Here is a 12,508-nt window from a genome sequence, read left to right on the forward strand (position 1 = left end):
TTAAAGCTCTGTGACACAAAACAAGCTGGAAACTTCCCCTCGTTGTGCCAATACTGACACCTCGCAGTTGGGGTGTCGGAAAGCAGAAATGCCGTGTTGAGGGGATCGAAACGTTCACCCCTTTTAAGTGAGAAGAAACGCGGCGAGAGAAAAAGCAAAGTGGGCCGCGATTCTCCAGAGTGCGTCTGCTTCTCATTACCTCCGTGTTGTTTGCCAGCGAGGCTAATACAGGGGGATGCTGTGGCCTCACCGCTCTCCACACAAAGACCCCAGACAGCCGGCGCACATTTCAGCCTGCTCTTCCTTCGCGCGCGAGTATCTGTTAGGATGCACAAGACTTCCGAGTCGAAGTCGGGTTTGGTTTTGGTTTGTTTGTTTGTTTTAGCAGTTTCCAAGACTTCAAAGGATATTTAATGGCGTGCCACTGTGAGGGGACAGAAGCTTCTGGAAGCGTCCAGGTAACGGGCGGTTGAAGCAGAAGGAGAACGGCTGCCCCGATCGCTACGGAAACGGCCGCACGCGCGAGTCCATTCGCTGGTCGTGCACCACCTCGGCAGCCGGAGCGCTCAAGCCACACCGACAGTTTGTTTGGCACAATGCAGCTAGTAGGCAGAAAGACCAAAAAGAGATAAGAAACGTGCATGCCAAATCACGTCTGATTCATTTTTTCCTATTTAAATGCTGCTTTTACTCCAAACACATGCGAAACATGAGCCATAGCAAAAGTGATTATTTTCACAACTCCAGAAAAGCAATCGGAGCATAATTACTCGCTGAATTCTAAATGAATAAATACAGGAGGAAAATTTTTCAAAAGAATATTTTGCCAAGCAAAATAAAAGGTGGGGCTGAAATGACCCCGAGGATTCACTTCTCCCTCCCTCCTTCTGCCTTCTCTTTCCTGGGTCTTCGGAAAAGAGAAATTTATTTCTGCCTTCATCTCTAAATTGGATGCAATTTATTGCCTTTCCAAAGCTCGTTTTTCACAGGCCATGGCAGCCGGCGCATATCTGCCTGCGCGGCGCGGCCTCCCGTGCTAATGCAAGAAAAGTGGCAGGGGGAGAGGTAATATTGGGACCCTAGCCAGAATCAATCCCTGATCAGAGGGAGGGAGTGTGTGTGTGTGTGTGTGTGTGTGTGTGTGTGTGTGTGTGTGTGTGTGTGTGTGTGTGTGTGTGTGTGTGTGAGAGAGTGTGTGTGTGTGTGTGTGTGTGTGTATATATAATATATATATATATATATATATATATATATATATATATATATATGTGTGTGTGTGAGAGAGTGTGTGTGTGTATATTATATATATATATATATATAATGTGTGTGTGTGTGTGAGTGAGTGAGAGTATATATATATATGTATATGTATATATATATATACGCATGTAAGAGAAAGCAAGACAGAAAGGAGTGTGTGTGTGTGTGTGTGTGTGAGTGGGAGGGAGGGAGGGAGGGACTTGGGAAAAGCACTGAGAGGAGTGAGAGAGAGAAGGAGAAAAAGTCAACTGTCTATTAGCAGGAATGTGGGTGCCGTCTGCAGCGCTGAGCTGAGGTGGCAGTAGAAGAGAGCAGGGGTTATATAACCGCTGCGCAGCATCAGAGCTCAGCGCATAGACACCAGACAGATCAGCACACCACAGAGGAATGCTAGTGATGGGGACCACGTCAACAGCAGCACTGCGACTCAGTAAAGAACATGCTGTGTGTGTGTGTAGAGGTTTGCGTTTGGATGGTAGCTAGGGCTCAAGCAGGATGTTAAATACGTATGGAGAACGGAGATGAGGGAAGAGGTCAGAGGTCACTGAATCCATCACGTATCCGTTATTTTGCCGCAGCCTCAGATGTCAGAGAACCGGGGCGTACCGGGGCGTACCGGGGGCTACTGGCTCTGCTCGGCTCCACCCAGGTGAGTACACACCAATGCAAGGTGTCCCTCATGTCTGACACAACGATTCTGTAGGAAAACGAGAGCTGTATTACCTGCAATATTTGAAAATCTAATCAAGAGATCACCGTGTACTCTTGAAAAATCACCGTTATTGTGCCATTCCTGTTTTGGAACGTCAAGCTGTTCTACCTGTCTCGTTTCTCGATCTCTCTCTCTCCCTATCACTGTTTCTCTACCTTGCTCCCTCACATATAAACACACACACACACACACACACCCCTCCACATGTGCACCTCCACATTCCCACTCTTCTCCCAGTTATCTCAAGGTGCATTCTGTCCCATGACCTTGCTGTTGTGTGCCTACCCAGGCAATGAATAACTATCACATTTCTTTGGCTGACAGCTGCCATGGCCCAGGTGATATACCAGACATGACAAGTGATTCTGATTAAACGGAGAGCAGGCGGATGTAAAATGGCAGGAAGGGAGCAGAGCGGGACCACGCGTGGAGCTCGCCCCCCCGGTGCGACGGGCCACCCCAGTCAGGCGGGGCCTCAGCTGGGCGCTGGTGCCTGGGCCCTGCTTGCCCCCCGGGACTGACAGCTTCCTGCCCGAGGGCAGGCGGCACAGCGCGGAGAGCCCCCCCCTCGGCCATCGCAAACGATAAACAGCGGCGCGGGATCTGCTCGCCTTCTCCCAGCCGTTTTGTTTTGGGGTTTTTTTTCCCCTGTCGGACGAGTCTCAGCAGCAGCGGTGGAGCCTGCACCCGTGCTGTCAAACACACGTCTGGTTCTCACTCCGAGTCGCAAATGAGCGGCTGGGCGCCCCCTAACCCCCACACTTTCTCCACAACACTGTCATTTCTCCATTCACTGGTCTCAGCTGAGGAAACCAAACACAGGAAGCGCTTCCTGGCCGTTTGTTGTTTTTTTGGTTTTGGTTTTTTTTTTTGGTTTTTTTTTTTTGTCAAGGAAGAGAGAGATGAGCACAAAAAAAGCAGCTTTTTAAAGGCGTCTTTAGGGGAGCCCAGTGGTACTCGAGGAGGAGACAAGCAGTGCCACATAGTGACACGAAACAGCACTTCCAGAGAATGTTCCAGAAGCCAGTAAGGCAGCATTAGGGTGGGTCTGAGCAAACCCAGTCACACTGCCTGGAACGACTTCGCTCTCCCCAGAGTTTCAGCTGACCAGCTGACAGCCCATCAGCTTCCCCTTATTTCAGTCACCAGATTGCAGACTGCCAGTTGGCAGAGGCCTCCAGCAGAAAGACTCCCGAGCTTGCCAAGAAATCTGGATTTGATAATACAACTTCACGCATGACTGCCTCTCTCTTCGGTCTCCCGCTAAGTATGCGCTAACTCGATACATCAGATTTTTTCCCTTCCCCCGCCTTTTTGGCTTGTCATATCCACACCCCCGACCACTACACCTGCCTGGCGCTGGAGTCTCACTAACCTAATTCAAACGGAGACTAACGAGGGGTGTAAACGCTCTCCGAGCGGTGCCGCACTCACCTCTCACGCAACTGTGCTGATACGTTGCAGGGGTGTAAGGATGTGTGTGTGTCGGGGGGGCTTCAGCGAGCCCACGGCGGGAATGGAATTACGCATGCGTCTGATACTAGTGCACTCACCACTGTTACTGACCACAGTGTGACATAGTGGAGGTGTGTGTCACAGAGGCAAAAATAGAAGCTAAGCATTATATCCACTTACCCTAACACCCACCTCCCATGTGCTCGCTCTCTCTCTCTCTCTCTCTCTCTCTCTCTCCACCGCCCTTTCTCAACACTGCAGCTGGAAGTGCTCCAGCCTAGAGCAGGGAAGAAAAGCCGATAACAGGAAGCAGGAAGGACGTCTTTTTCTAGGCAGCTCTGAAAAATACATCATGATTAACTAGATCACCTGCCGTCGGCCTTCATGCCTACACTCATATAGGACACCCGCGAGCTCGTGCCAACATCTGAGGCAGAGCTACTGCAGGGAGGGCCACTGAGGTTCAGACCCCAAGACTGGCCACGAGCTGGTGGACGAAACGTGTCGAGGTCCTGGTACGTGTGTCCCCTAATAACCTCCCAAAATGCACCTTAAAATGTAGGGAACTAGCATGTGCCCTAACTAATCTAGACTATCCAAGAACGCACTGCGAACTAAATCAGTTGGCACACAAAAGACAGCGGCGCAGTTCCCATCAACATTCACACATCATCATTAGTGCTTACAAATTAGTACATTTTCAGTTCTGATTTTTTTTGTTTTATTTATTGATAAACATGTTGTGGGTAAACCATAAGTGATCCAGAGCTGAATGGACAACACACAGCCGAACCGCCACGACTGCCCAGTGAGCCCTGGTCCACTTACAGGGATACTCTAAAGGAACGGCACGGCTGGACACTTGGGCTCTGCAAGGAACTGGAAAGTGTCTGGGAGCTTAATGTGCAGAATGTCAGCTTTAATCCACTGGTTTAGTGCTAGACGTAAACCACTGCGGAGTCTCAAGAGAAACGCCAGATTTCAGTTTGCTAAAAATGTACATAAGAAGTCTTCAAAGCCTTGGACAGACGAAATGAATGTTAATCTTGATCAGAGTTATGATAAGAGGAACATGTGGAGAACACCTTTACCAGCTCATCTGTGAAACATGAAGGCGTGGAAGGCGTACGGCCACCCGCACAGTTTGTCTTCAGCGAAGGCGTGACCGCTGACGGCACCGTAACGGGGACGGCAAACCTCAGCGGAAGATACTTCCCTTCGTGCACGGGACACCGACACGCGAACAAAGCCGCTAAGAAGTAGTTCGGCGTGGAATGTTCTAGGCTGACCAAGTCATTTTCCTGTCAGTCAGCCTACAGGTGTCCACGATGCCCCTCTTCTGGGTACCACCTGAAGCCTCTGATATGATTACAGGGGATGATGATTACAGTTACATAACGCTTTCAAATTCATTTGCTCTGCAAAACACAGAACTAAAAGGAAATGTGTCTGTCTCTCTCTCTCTCTCTCTCTCTCTCTCCCCCCTGCTTGCTCCTCTGCTCCCTCTCACTCTTTCTCTCAACCCCCCCCCCCCCCCCCCCCCACCCACCCCCCATCTATTAAAGTCACATCCAGGGATTAAGGAGAAGTAGGTCAGTGGAGCACTGCTGGGGTAGAAAAAAAGACAACAAACCAGGGCTCCACGTCAACACCACCCATGTAAAGCAGAGAGGGGAGGCTGGGGGCAGGAGGAAACAGGCCTAGCCACCAGGGTGAGGCTGAGGTTAGCCATGCTGCAGGCTGCAGGACTGGAGCTGTTCAACGTGGAGGCCCCCTGGAGACGGAAGCAAAGGGGTGATATCCACAGGCAGACCCCCCCCCCCCTCTCTCTCTCTCTCCCTCTCCCTCCCTATTCAAGAGCAGGATTAGAATTGCACTCCCAGACACTCTCTGGTTCTTCAGGGAGAACACACTGCCAGCATCACCACACACACAAACACACAAACAGAACTGTCGAACTGTCGCAGAGAGTGAACGTAACGGCGCAACGGGGGAGATCTCGTCGCACCGCTGCCTCGCCTGCCGTCTTGGATGTGTCAGTGATGTCAGCACAGCCCACTATCCCAACCCCACCTCGGCGAGGCAGCCCGGGTGAGGCAGCGCATGGATTAGCCCCAGAGCCTATCAGCACAGACCCAAAGAGGCCTCTTCCTGAAATGAGCTGATGCCTGGAGTTGGAAATCATCGCTTACGCTCATAGTGACTGACCTCCAGTGCTTTTTTTTTTATTAAAAAAAAATGTCACCAAGGGGAATACCGCGTGCCAGCTACACGTAAAACATGCGAGACTTAAACACAGACCACAAACCGCCGGTTGAAAAAGCAGTTTGTGTTGAATAAATAAGATTCATGGTGAACCATAAGGAGTGGTTATTATCCCCCGTTCCCCCCGCGCAGGTTTAAATGAACCGAGGCCGTCCAACTCTCACGAGCCTAATGAGACGTAAGTGTGCGCGCGCGTGTTTGTGTGTGTGAGTGTTCGCGGGCGCGCGTGAATGCAAATGTGAGCACCGCGTGCCCTGCGCCACTCCTGAGCTGTGATGGTGGTTAGTAGCACATGTGGCACTTAGGACTAAAACACAAACTTGTGTCTTGTGGCACTGTGTGCAGGCCCAATGAGCATTAGCCCACGGTAATGGCCACACTACATATATATATATATAGAAAATGTGTGTGTGTGTGTGTGTGGGGGGGGGTGCTATCAGTACTGCTGCTGTGTAGGATGTTGCTCAAGTAAATTGCAGATGGATAGCTGCACAGCCGTACCCAGCACACGAGCATATGTGTGTGTTTGTGTCTGTATGAGAGCGAGGGAGAGAGAGAGAGAGATGTTTGCTATTATTTAGTTAATAATCCATGTACACAATTTGTTTCGAAAGATGTTCAACAATTACGTAAACTGCAGTTGATTAGTTAATGGCTGTCATTTCATGGATGAAGCATCTGCTCTCTCTTTCTCTCCCTCTACCTCTCACGCTCTGTCTTTTTCTCTCTCTCTCTCACTCTCTCTCCCTCTACCTCTCTCCTTCTCTGTCTTTCTCACATTATCAATTCAATTCTCTCTCGCTGTGTCTCTCTCTCTCTCTCTCTCTCTCTCTCGCTTGCTCCAGCCGGTGCCAGGGGAGGAATATAGCTGCCAGATGATGATATAATGAACATCAGATCAGTTAGAAAGAGAGAGAGGAGAGAGAGAGAGAGAGAGAGAGAGAGAGAGAGAGAGAGATACATATGTTAGAGCCTGTCAGGGTCTTTATTAAATTGAAATTTGATTAAGACTGAAACACTGATCACTTGTGAACCACGACAACACTAGACACACCCACTTACACATAAAGACAACACCAAAAGCAAAATTTCTGCTCCATAGTTGATCTTTGTGGTCATAACATCCATGTCCTTATTTCAATTAAAATCAGAGGGGCTCCCTGATAGAGTTTACACCTCAGGACGACGCACAGAGATGAGACGATATGGGAAACAAATGTGATTGGTTCCACACTGACTTGCTGGGGTTCACGCCTCAAACCAGTATAAGAAATAATTAACTTTGCCTAACATAGAGGGAAAAAAACCATTGCAGATTAGATGAAACCTTTCTGTACATAAATGCATTGTTTAGGCGAATGAGTGGGCTAAAATCATGTATATATTTAACAGACTTTACAGAAATAGATTTGCATGCATCTAAGCAAATAAAGATATATCCTCTATGACCAAAGTACCCTACTCTGACAAGAACCAAAGGATAAGTGAGTGTAGCCGCTGCTGGCTGTGAACCTGCTGGTTTCGGGGAAGTCAGCGCAGTATTTTACACACAGCAACTCCGACTCTTACGCTACAACCTTCAATAAAATGGCATTTACTGCATCTGATGTGCCTCATTTCTTCCTTCTTATCACTCGGTGTGTGTGTGTGTGTGGGGGGGGGGTGTGGGTGAGAGAGAGAGATGAAGAGTGTGTACGATTCACAAAGAGCACAAAAGTTCAGGAAATTAAACGTGTCTTCGCCATGGTGTCACTCTCTGTAACTGTTCTCTGAAAAATGCGACGAGTGTTTACCACGTCACTTTGTGTCATTACACTGGACCCGTATTCCATGGTTCTGATTCATCTCACCAGAGACATTTCTGGCCCGAGCCAGCCCGATCTAGGAACCACCGAGGTTTAACGGATTGCGAAACTGTTCGTGTCTGACAATCACAGGAACTGCTGAATTCTGGGAACTCTCCTTGCTCTGCAGCACTGTTTAATCTCTGGCTACAGCAGAGGAGCCGAAGGTCGCGAATGCGCCACGAAACAATGCCGCGATACTTCCCAAAAAAGAAAGCGAAGCGAAGCGGCGCTCACGTTCACGGAGCGTCTGCGGGAAGAGCCCGCCTCCCTGACCCCTCCGTGAGCGGCTATGACAGTGTGAAATTCTTTGGACTTGTCTTTGAGGGGATGAAAGTCTACGGAAAGCCAAAAGGCGCAGAAGGATGAAGATCTGCATTCGAAAAAGAGGCTCCCGCTCTAATCTCTGCGCCGCGGAGCCGACAAGATGAGTGAGTCACCCAGCGCCTCCCCCCTCCAAGCCCCCCCGCGCCTCCCCTCCGCATCCACACAAGTGCTCCTTCCTGTTTCCTTTCCCACTCTTGCCTTCAGGAAATGAACTGCTCTGCAGCATAATTTGAATGGAGTGGGCGGGAGAGGAGGGGGTATTTTAATCGCTTGTATAAATATTTGCATTCACACGGATTGACCCTCTGAATGGCCTATTACACACTCCCCTTTCACTCCCTCTCCTGCCCCCAACGTGGCCTGTGGCTCAGGGGCAGACGGGCTTCTTTATCCCTGCCTCTCTCGCACTCCCTCCGTCTCCTTCTGCCTCAGGCATTAGCACCCAGCCACGTCTGCATTCAGGAACGCGTTCCAGCACACAAGCGCTGCCCCTGGATCAGTCCTGCAGTGAAGTGCGGTGCGGGAGGACACAATAGGCATGTGCATTGACTGCCTGATCCTGGAACAGCGGCGCCGCCGGGCGCTGGGAGGCGGCGGCAAGGCCCGACGTGCCTTCATCTGGCACGCTGACGAGGGGGTAACGGATTGATCTTGGCGGCAGGGGCGATGTCGACCTTGAGATCTCCTGAGCTGCGGCCACGTGGGCAGGACAGGAAGAGGACGAAGAAAGGGGGAGAAGGGTGGGCGTTAGGAAGGAAACCAAACACACACACACACACACACACACCCCCCATGGCACGGCAGCAGCTCCCACCGGCACGCAGAGCCCTGGTGGCCTGACTCTGCTCTCCACACAGCCCCTGCATCTTTAATTGTTCAGAGGTGAGGAGCCTCATCACAATTATAGAGCACACAGCCAGCTTCCAAACTCATTTAGCTTTCCCCATTAGGGAACAGGAATCCACTAAACACAAATTCCACTTCTGTGGCCCCAGGCAAAAAATATAGCTTTTTTAAGATTAATAAGATAAGAGATTAAAGAACATCCAAAAGAAGGAATTAAATTATGATAGATCATTGAAGGCACCTAGTAGCATGTCAAATGGAGACAGTGTGCGACATGTCGTTAAAAAAGAAATGCAGGGGAATAGGAAGGTTAACCCTTTACCGACTGTACCACATTTTGGCTTCTGTGGACTATTCTTGTCCATCGGCAAATATTATAAGGACCAGTTTCCCAGACCTGGAATTTCCCCTGGTGTTCCAACCTAGTCCAAGACTCATGCAGGCACCCTGTGTCCACTATGGGACACAAGTCATAGATGAGGATGGAACGCTAAAAAGAAGGACGTGTGCTTAGGTTCTGCTTGCACTAATAAGACGTTTACACAAACCAGGAGGGCAGAATAGCTCCTTGTATTTAGACCGTTATGAGGAAATGAAAGGAATATTAACAGAACAACCATCACATGTATAAAAAAATCCAGTAAGAGTGTATGTGTGTGTGTGACAGCCCATACACACGCACACATAAGCGTGTGCAGTGATCTGTAACGGACCGGCATCATCAGACGGGTGTCCAGGCCCAGCGTGGGGTATCAGCAGGATGGACCCTCGCCACACTCCCTTCTTGCCCCCTCTAGCAGGGGTCGCGGGGCAGAACAAATATTTGCACTAGAGCAAGCGTGCGGCGCGGTGGGTGTAACCGGGGGCATCGGGGCGGGCCGTCCCTCCGCTGTTTACCCCCGCTCCCTGACGGAGGGAAGGATCTGGTACAGCTGAGCGTCGTCGGTGCCGAGTGGCCTACACGAGTGTGGCGCTTGCGAAATTGGCCGGTTTGCTCTCCAGACAATGTGAATGCAAAACATGATTTATTGGCACATTAGCAAAGAAAGCATGCCGGGACCACTGCTCGTACAGTACACTGTAAAAAGACACGTCTCTAGCGTTTTATCAATACAGAGAAGTCCTACATACATTCTGCCGTACTTGAACCGTACGTTCCCAGGCATGGGTCTGTAGGAGACCACTGTTAGGCTTTGAGTTCAGCACGCGTTCATAAGCATAGGCAACACCTGCAGCGTTTTCTCAGCACGCTCATCCCTTCATCCTCAGAGGGAGCGGAACAACATCACCAAACGCTCCCGACGTCATTCCCTTGATTTCGCCACATCTGCTTCACATCTGAGAGTCATTTAGGCAGATTTTCCGCTGGCTTGGCTCCCCCGCTGTGGAGAATGTAAACACGTCACTCGGGCCGGCGTTGCTAACGGAAACGCCGTGCAGAGACTGGGGCTCCCCACGCAGTCGAGCCTTTGGGCCAGGAGCGGAGCTGGCCTCGGCACAGGCCATCCCACGCTGCCCCGAGCATCTACCGAGCCCCCAAACTCCGGGCCTGGGACAGCACACTATTACAAAGCTTGGTTCTTCTTGGCAGCCTTAACACTGCAGGGGTTGCTTACAATCACCTCCAATCCACAGCAGAGGGGCTGCGTAGCAGATCCCCTTTACCGGGCCCTGGACATGCCCTCCTTAGCAGCAGAATAAAGACGCGCCCACTAAAACCATCGACGACTCAGTCTGCACTGAGTGTAGCTACATGGCTATTTTTGAACATTATAGATGGCTGGTGCCAGCTGAATTTGCGCATAGTCCTGCTGGCTGGTGTACTTGGCAAAAGCAGCACTGATAAATGTAAACATCTAAATGTTGACAGGCATCAAAGCAAATACAACCCTAGTGTAATCAGAGCATCGCTTCTGCATGCCGGCATCCAGCCGGCGCGTAACAACCGGCTCGCCTCCGCGAGTTACCCATCCGCCCGCTAACCCGACGGAAAACCCCAAACAGAAAACAGAGACCCCCGTTTATCCATAACGCGCGAATACTTTGGCTTTGTGGAAGGGCCGCCCATAAACCCGCCTCGTGGCCAGCGCCCTGGGCCGCCCTCGCTCTTTGGAGCAGAGGGGGCATTATCTGGAAGTCCTGCCACCCCGCCACACTCGCTGGGATAATGTTCTTATTGTGCTCCGTCCCGAGGGCTACGGGAGTCATGCTGTCTTTACTGGGGAAGGCAGAGCAAGAGTGAGGCAGAGGGATTAGAGCCTCGGCTCTCCGAGGCCCGGCCTATCGCAGCACGCATGTAGGGCCTGCCCAGGGGCGCTCATGCCGTTACCTCAGCGCCAAGCGGAACCAGGGATGCCGGGATGCGTTAAAGAAGAAAAACACAAACGTGCATACAGACCACAAGCCGGGCCGGTAAACAGAGCTGTCGTGGGTCTGTGGCGCTCTGCCCGCGCAAGTCAGAGACACGCAGCACTACGAGGACAAAGTGATCCCGAAGCAGCTCCCACGCCCACGTAGCGGCGCGGGAGGAGAAGCCTGGCCACCCTGAGCAGCTTTCACACGCCCTCGCTGGAACTGGAGGCCAGTCAGCTAGTGCCAGGCTGAGGTACCTCTGGGTCTATCACCCCCCCACCACACACACACACACCCACACACACACACACACACACACACACACTGCTACGAGCAAACTCAACCTTCAACCTACAACCTACAGCAAAAAGTGTCCCGGCATGTGCCACTGCACGCTCCGCCCCGAGACCTTTCCCACCCTGGACCTGGAGCTAGCACTGTGAACCGCTCAGGATGGTACGCAGCACAGCACAGAGCCGTGCGGATGCTTGAGGAGCCGCACCGTGCAAAGAAGAACAGGAGGAAGTCTGAATAAAGGGGGAGGGCGATTGACCAAAGAGCGGAAGGGTCAAGTGGCCGAGTGCTGTGGAGAGACAGCAGACAGTGCAGAGCTATAGCACACACCTTGAAAACACTGAAAACACACATACCTGAGCAAGAAAACTGTCACATCATATCTGCTTCATATACATATATCCCATTGACTCCTCATCTGCACATCAGCTTTCTACTGCTGGGGGGAGATAAGGTCAAAGGTCAACAGAGTGCATACTCTGCAGTTGCTCTGAGGCCTCAACTCAGCTCGCAACTCCCAGACCACGAAACCCTGCAGCGTTGAAAGCTGGGAACAGCGCCAGCTGAATTTTTCAAATATTTCCCGTTTCTTGCAAACACTTCCACAAACAGCGTTTTCGCCGTCCAAATTTACGATGCGTCGGACCTGCTTACAGCATACGACCCTCCAGAGAAATGACATTTGCGGAACATTTCCCCGAGGTTAGGAGCGTGCCCACACCATCCCCAGCTCCTCACGCTAACATGCCAGCGCAGAGACGTGGCGATGCATTATCAGACCGCGCAGCTCCGTCTCAAGCTTCATCCACACCTCGGTGCCGGCGACAGGCTCTTCCCTGCTCTCTAATTGCCTCCATTACTGTATCTGGAGTCCGATAAAATGCTAATTTCACAGCACATTAATTCCTCCGGGCTGAACAATAAGCAACACAAAGCCCAGTCCTGCTGTCTGAGAGTGAGAGATGGAGAAAAGGAGAGAGACAGAGAGAAAGAAAGAGAGAGAGAGCGAGACAGTTAGCATTATCCGCAGGTCAATGAAATGAAGTGGGCCCCCATTGATCGGTCGCAGCGAAAGGCAAGCGGGTGTGGGGGGGTGTGGGGGGGGCAGATGGGGCGACCCGGCGAGGAGGCAGCCCTGGGCGGCGGCCGGAGC

The 12,508-nt window shown here is 51.3% G+C and overlaps 1 protein-coding gene and 1 long non-coding RNA gene across 3 annotated transcripts in view; one reads left to right on the top strand and one right to left on the bottom strand.

Moving 5' to 3' along the window:
* roraa (RAR-related orphan receptor A, paralog a) overlaps positions 1-12,508 on the bottom strand; it is a 193,516-nt gene that overhangs the window by 87,285 nt on the left and 93,723 nt on the right. The gene's annotated exons all lie outside the window — the stretch shown is intronic.
* LOC145657439 (uncharacterized) lies at positions 1,326-7,249 on the top strand. Its single transcript, XR_014123104.1, has 3 exons — positions 1,326-1,909; positions 2,297-3,942; positions 4,993-7,249. It is a non-coding gene; the product is annotated as an uncharacterized LOC145657439 (long non-coding RNA).

Source organism: Electrophorus electricus, chromosome 4, assembly GCF_041902795.1.
Source record: "Electrophorus electricus isolate QZ-2024a chromosome 4, ASM4190279v1, whole genome shotgun sequence".
NCBI classification, from domain to species: domain Eukaryota; kingdom Metazoa; phylum Chordata; class Actinopteri; order Gymnotiformes; family Gymnotidae; genus Electrophorus; species Electrophorus electricus.